Source organism: Oncorhynchus tshawytscha, linkage group LG26 (assembly GCF_018296145.1).
Source record: "Oncorhynchus tshawytscha isolate Ot180627B linkage group LG26, Otsh_v2.0, whole genome shotgun sequence".
NCBI classification, from domain to species: Eukaryota; Metazoa; Chordata; class Actinopteri; order Salmoniformes; family Salmonidae; genus Oncorhynchus; species Oncorhynchus tshawytscha.
Genome location: NC_056454.1, coordinates 31,241,221 through 31,247,291, shown reverse-complemented (window position 1 = coordinate 31,247,291; position 6,071 = coordinate 31,241,221). Strand labels below are relative to the sequence as shown.

The following is a 6,071-nucleotide window of genomic DNA, read 5'->3' as shown; positions in this document are numbered from 1 at the left end:
CAATTTCTAAGAATTTATCCTCTGCAGCAGAGGTAACTCTGGGTCTTGCTTTCCTGTGGTGTTCCTCATGAAAGCCAGTTTCATCATAGCGTTTGATGGTTTTTACGACTGCACTTGAAGAAACTTTCAAAGTTCTTGACATTTTCATGACCTTCATGTCTTAAAGTAATGATCGACTGTCGTTTCACTTTGCTTATTTTAGTTGTTCTTTCTATAATATGGACTTTGTCTTTTACCAAATAGGGATATCTTCTGTTAATTAACTACTCCGATCTTGTCACAACACAACTGATTGGCTCAAACGCATTAAGAAGGAAATAAATTCCACAAATTAAATTTTAACAAGGCACAGCTGCCAATTGAAATGCATTCCAGGTGACCACCTCATGAAGCTGGTTGAGAGAATACCAGGAGTGTGCAAAACTGTAATCAAGGCAAATATTGGCTACTTTGAAGAATCTCAAATATATTTTGATTTGCTTAACACTTTTTTGGTTACTACATGATACCATATGGGTTATTTCATAGTGTTGATGTCTTCACTATTAATCTACAATGAAGAAAATAGTAAAAAAATAAAGAAAAACCCTTGAATGAGTAGGTGTGTCCAAACTTTAGACTGGTATGATACAGTGCCTTCAGAAATTATTCAGACCCCTTGACTTTTTCCAAATTTTGTTAGGTTACAGTCTTATTCTAAAATTGATTAATTTGTTTTTCTCCTCGTCAATCGACACACAATATCCATAATGACAAGCAAAAAAAGGTTTAGACATTTTTGCAAATGTATACAAATAAATATCTAATTTACATAAGTATTCAGACTCTTTACTCAGTACTTTGTTGATGCACCTTTGGCGGCAACTACAGCCTTGAGTCTATTTGGGTATAATATGATGTTACAAGCTTGGCATACCTGTATTTGGTGTCTCTCATTCTTCTCTGCTGAACCTCTCAATTTCTGTCCGGTTGGATGGGGAGCGTTGCTGCACAGCTTTTTTCAGGTCTCTCCAGAGATGTTCGATCGGGTTGAAGTCCGGGCTCTGGCTGGGCAACTCAAGGACACTTAGAGACTTGTCCCAAAGCCACCCCTGCGTTGTTTTGGCTGTGTACTTAGGGTTGTTGTCCTGTTGGAGGGTGAACATTTGCCCCAGTCTGAGGCCCTGAGAGCTCTGGAGCAGGTTTTCATTAACGATCTCTCTGTACTTTGCTCCGTTCATCTTTCCCTCAATCCTGACAAGTTTCCCAGTCTCTGCCCTTGAAAAACGTCCCCACAGCATGATGCTGCCACCACCATACTTCACTGTAGGAATGGTGCAGGGTTTTCTCCAGACGTGACACTGCATTCAGGCTAAAGAGTTCAATCTTGGTTTCATCAGACCAGAGAATCTTGTTTCTCATAGACTGAGAGTCTTTAGGTGCCTTTTGGTAAACTCAAAGCTGGCTGTCATATGCCTTTTTACTGAGGAATGGCTTCTGTCTGGCCACTCTACCATAAAGACCTGATTGGTGGAGTGCTGCAGAGATGGTTGTCTTCCTGGAAGGTTCTCCCATCTCCACAGAGGAACTCTAGAGCTCTTTCAGAGTGACCATCGGGCTCTTTGTCACCTCCCTGACCAAGGCCCTTCTCCCCTGATTGCTCAGTTTGGCCGGGTGGCCAGCTCTAGGAAGAGTCTGGTGGTTCTAAACTTCTTCCATATAAGAATGATGGAGGCCACTGTGTTTTTGGGGACCTTCAAAGCTGCAGAAATGATTTGGTACCCTTCCCCAGATCTGTGCCTCAACACAATACTGTCTTGGTGCTCTACAGACAGTACCTTTGACCTGGTGGTTTGGTTTTTGCTCTGACATGCACCGTCAACTGTGTGAACTTATATGGACAGGTGTGTGCCTTTCCAAATCATGTCCATTCAATTCAATTTATCCCAGTTGGACTCCAATGAAGTTGTAGAAACATCTCAAGGATGATCAATGGAAACAGGATGCACCTGAGCTCAATTTCGAGTCTCATCGAAAAGGGTCTGATTACACATGTAAATAAGGTATTTCTGTTTTTTATAAATTTGCAAACATTTCTAAAAACTGGTTTTCGTTTTATCATTATGGGGTATTGTGATGAGGGAAAAAATTTATTTAATCCATTTTAGAATAAGGTGGAACGTAACAAAATATGGAAAGGGGGAATGGGTCTGAATACTTTCCAAATGCACTTTATGTGATGGGATGTATAGATATTATGGACAGTATATGGATAGAATATGTAGAATATCTGAAGAATACATAGGATAGAATAGTATATGTACAGCAATAGTTAAATAGGATGGCCTTGACTAGAATACAGTATATCCATATGAAGTACTGTAAGTAGAACAGTATGAAAACATTATTAAAGTGACCAGTTGTCCATAACTATCTACTGTACATAGAGGCTGCTGCCCTAAGGTGTGTGGTAGAGGAACCGGGTGGTAGCCGATAAGTGACAGTGACTAAAGTTCAGGGCAGGGTGCCAGCTAGTGGTGACTATTTAACCATCTGATGGCCTTGAGACAGAATCTGTTTTTCAGTCTCTCGCTCTCAGCTTTGATGCACCTGTACTGACCTCGCCTTTTGGATGGTAGTGGGGTGAACAGGCCGTGGCTCGGGTGGCTGAGGTCCTTTATGATTTTCTTGGCCTTCCTGTGACATCGGGTGCTGTAGATGTCCCGGAGGGCAGGCAGTATGCCCCCGGTGATGCATTGGGCAGACCGCACCACCCTCTGGAGAGTCCTGTGGTTGCATTCGATGCAGTTGACATACCAGGCGGGGATACTGACTTCACTGATTATGACTATTCCTACAGGGGATGGGCGTGTGCACAAATTGAACATGGTTCTCATTGAGTCATGGTATTACTCCTCTCTGCTCTCTGTAAAGTACATTTGTTATCTTTATTTCAATGTGAATCAATCTAGTGTAACAGTCTATATATCAATTTTCCTCACAATTCTGTCTCCTGCCCAGGCGGAGGAATGTTGCTCCCTCCCAGAAACCTCCCCTGTATAGGCTGTGGAACTGAAGTAGAGCCCAGTAAGTAGACAATTTACATTTTAATTCCCTAAGCATGTCAAATGAAAGAAGCAGGTACTAAGTCAGGTACAGACTCTCCCCATCCTACCAAAAGCCATCATGGGCAGAAGAGAAAATGCTGTATAGATCTAATACCAGAACAGGTTGTTTAAATCAAACTACTGTAGGATTGTTTTAACCTGTATTTACGTTTCTTAGAATTTTAGAAATACAGTGCTCTATCTGCTGCTTGGTATCACCTAAACATTGGAACACAGTGACATCTATTGGAGATTTGAGTGAATCACCTCACATTCTAATTTCACATAAACAATTAGTAGTCTACTACTACTTATTATTGGCAAAGGCCATAAAGCAATGTCACTCACTTTGATATCAGAGTGAAAACATTTCGACCACTGAGCAATCATTATGCTGATTCCCACATCTGTAATATTTGTATTGGTTGAAATAGCCTAAGCAATCTGCTGAATAACCCCAGTTGACGAGGTTTGAAATATCATCCATTTTACATTTGTTACTGTCTTATAACTAACTTTCACAATTCACAATAAGACATGTGTATTTCTATACTCACCTACATTAAAAAATGAAAGCTCCAAAATTATTGTCAGAAGTGGGATTCGAACCCACGCCTCCATTCGGAGACCAGAATGCCCTTTCCAGGAAGGATTTTCACCTTGAGTCTGGCGCCTTAGACCGCTCGGCCATCCTGACAACTCCGAGTATTCCTGAGAAAAAAGAGCATTTCTTCATATGATCGGGTGCGGTACTACAGTTTTCGATTAATTCACAATATGAAATGTATGATATCGTGAAATGTATGATATCGCTAGTTGGGAATTTCCATTTTGTTAGCAAATCTAGCTAGTTCACATTTTGTTAGGAAATAGCTAGCTAACGTTACTGGTAATATTGCAAACATCTCACAGCTAGCGTTAACAATTTGCTCAATGGAAATTAGGAAATAATACATAACTTTTCTTGTGAAAATTAAGATTTATGGCTTTGTCAGTGGCTGAACATCATACCAGATATGGCACTTTACCGGCTTTGCTTTCCTCTGGAGTGTTGGGATATATTTTCGTTTGTTGCTATTTTCACTAATTTAATCTACCCCAAAAAGTTTGTCAGAAGTGGGATTTGAACCCACGCCTCCATTCGGAGACCAGAAACCCCATTTCTATGGAAGGTAGAACCTTGAGTCTGGCGCCTTAGACCACTCGGCCATCCTGACAACTGAAAGGAAATGAAGTCACACCAGTTATAAAGATAGACGTAGCAGTGCCCATTTTATAGGTTTGTTGATGATGTTAACTGTTTGGGTAGTTAGTTTCACTACTAAGTGTACTTTACTATACACCAAACACTTGCCAATATGAACACATTTGTCATTTTTAGCAGTAGTTTAACAAGCTGAAGAGAGAGTCGTGTTGCACCACGTGACCGTGTGTTTTCACCACCAATTGGACGACGAGTCATTCATTGTTATTGTAAAAAGAGGCGTGTCTTGTTAGTGTCGTTATGACATATTACACTAGTCGTTTGGCTCGTTAAAGGACTTTAAGAATACACAAAGTGAGTATAGGTATTTGGTAGAAGGCCTATTGCGCATAAATCGAAGGTTGGAATTGTAGAGGTTCTGACTGACACTCACGTCTTCACAGAGACTAATTGACAGACAGGGATGGGCAAAAATTACATTACAAAAATAACACAAAGATCATGTATCAAAATTAACTAAGAAATACATGTATTTTGTAATGTATTTAATTAAAACGTTTGGAAGTAGCTGAACAGCAACAATGTCTCAGTAACGGTTCCAGAAACGTTTTACTTGCTATGTGATATGTTGTTGTTTACCTAGCTTAGTGGAATGCATTGACTGTAAGTCAGTGTTTGGTAAATAACCAAAATGTATATATGAAAATGTACATTCCAAAATGAACTGCAAAGCACACTGGGTTTTATTATTTGCCTTGTTTCGGTCAGAGCTCATTTCAATAATACACAACATGCTTTGGAATTGTTCATTTTTACATATTCATATCTAGTTAATTTAGCAGACACTCTTATCATACTATAGTGCCATCATACTTCTGATACGAATGTAGCGTGAAAGTGTTATACAAATGATTGAATGCATATTTAAAATACATGTAACAGAAATACTGCCCATCCAGTTTATTTTATTAGCAGTCATGCAATTACTATTTCGACCATATTTTTTTCTTCATGGTAGTGGTGGGTGTGTGCTCTGTGCTTTGCATAATCTTTGGCTAATTTCGTATCCAACAGTAATCTATCTCCGTTCCATAATCCCCAATAATGCCAAGGACCTTGTTGAGATGTGTTGTTCTTGTGTTCTACAGAAGCAGCAACTAAACATTTTAATCCTGGGGACCTGGATGTGAACCTGAGTGGCAGATATTTTGTGATCACTGGGGCCAACAGCAGCGTTGGAAAAGCTACTGCCCATGAAATAGCCAAAATAGGTACTGTATAGGCAACATTTAATGCCCTAGAGTTGGATAAATTCATACAACAGTGAGTGAATAGATGTTTTCCATCATAAATGTATGGTACCATTTCACCATACAGGATGTCTATACAGTCCACCTTAAGATTCCTTACAGTCATAGTGGGTGATAGGGTAGATAATGATTAATTGTGGAGTTATGAGTGCGCCCCAGTCCAGATGGCACCAAACCGCAATGTGAGGTCTCATAAAGGTTTATGTAGACATACAGACTGACAGACCAATCATGAGGGACAATATGTTGTTAGATTCCCCCTCAGGTGGAAGAGGTGCTTTAAGGTAATTATAGTTTACACCGTTTTTGATATAGGATTGTGTAGTTAACATTGGGTTCTTTTGGGTTTTATTGCTCTACAGGTGGGACGGTCCACCTAGTGTGTCGTAACAAGGGACGAGCAGAGGAGGCAAAAGAGGTCATTGTGGAACAGAGTAAAAACCAGGTCAATCAATCAATCAATCAAATGGT

At 39.9% G+C, this 6,071-nt stretch overlaps 2 non-coding genes across 2 annotated transcripts; both read right to left on the bottom strand.

Annotated features, from left to right (window-relative positions):
• Nucleotides 1-3,674: 3,674 nt before the first annotated feature.
• On the bottom strand, nucleotides 3,675-3,783 carry trnal-caa. Its single transcript has 2 exons — nucleotides 3,746-3,783; nucleotides 3,675-3,720 (listed from the first exon to the last, which is right to left on the bottom strand). It is a non-coding gene; the product is annotated as a tRNA-Leu (tRNA).
• A 411-nt stretch (nucleotides 3,784-4,194) lies between these two features.
• trnal-caa lies at nucleotides 4,195-4,303 on the bottom strand. The gene is made up of 2 exons: nucleotides 4,266-4,303; nucleotides 4,195-4,240 (listed from the first exon to the last, which is right to left on the bottom strand). It is a non-coding gene; the product is annotated as a tRNA-Leu (tRNA).
• Nucleotides 4,304-6,071: the final 1,768 nt, after the last annotated feature.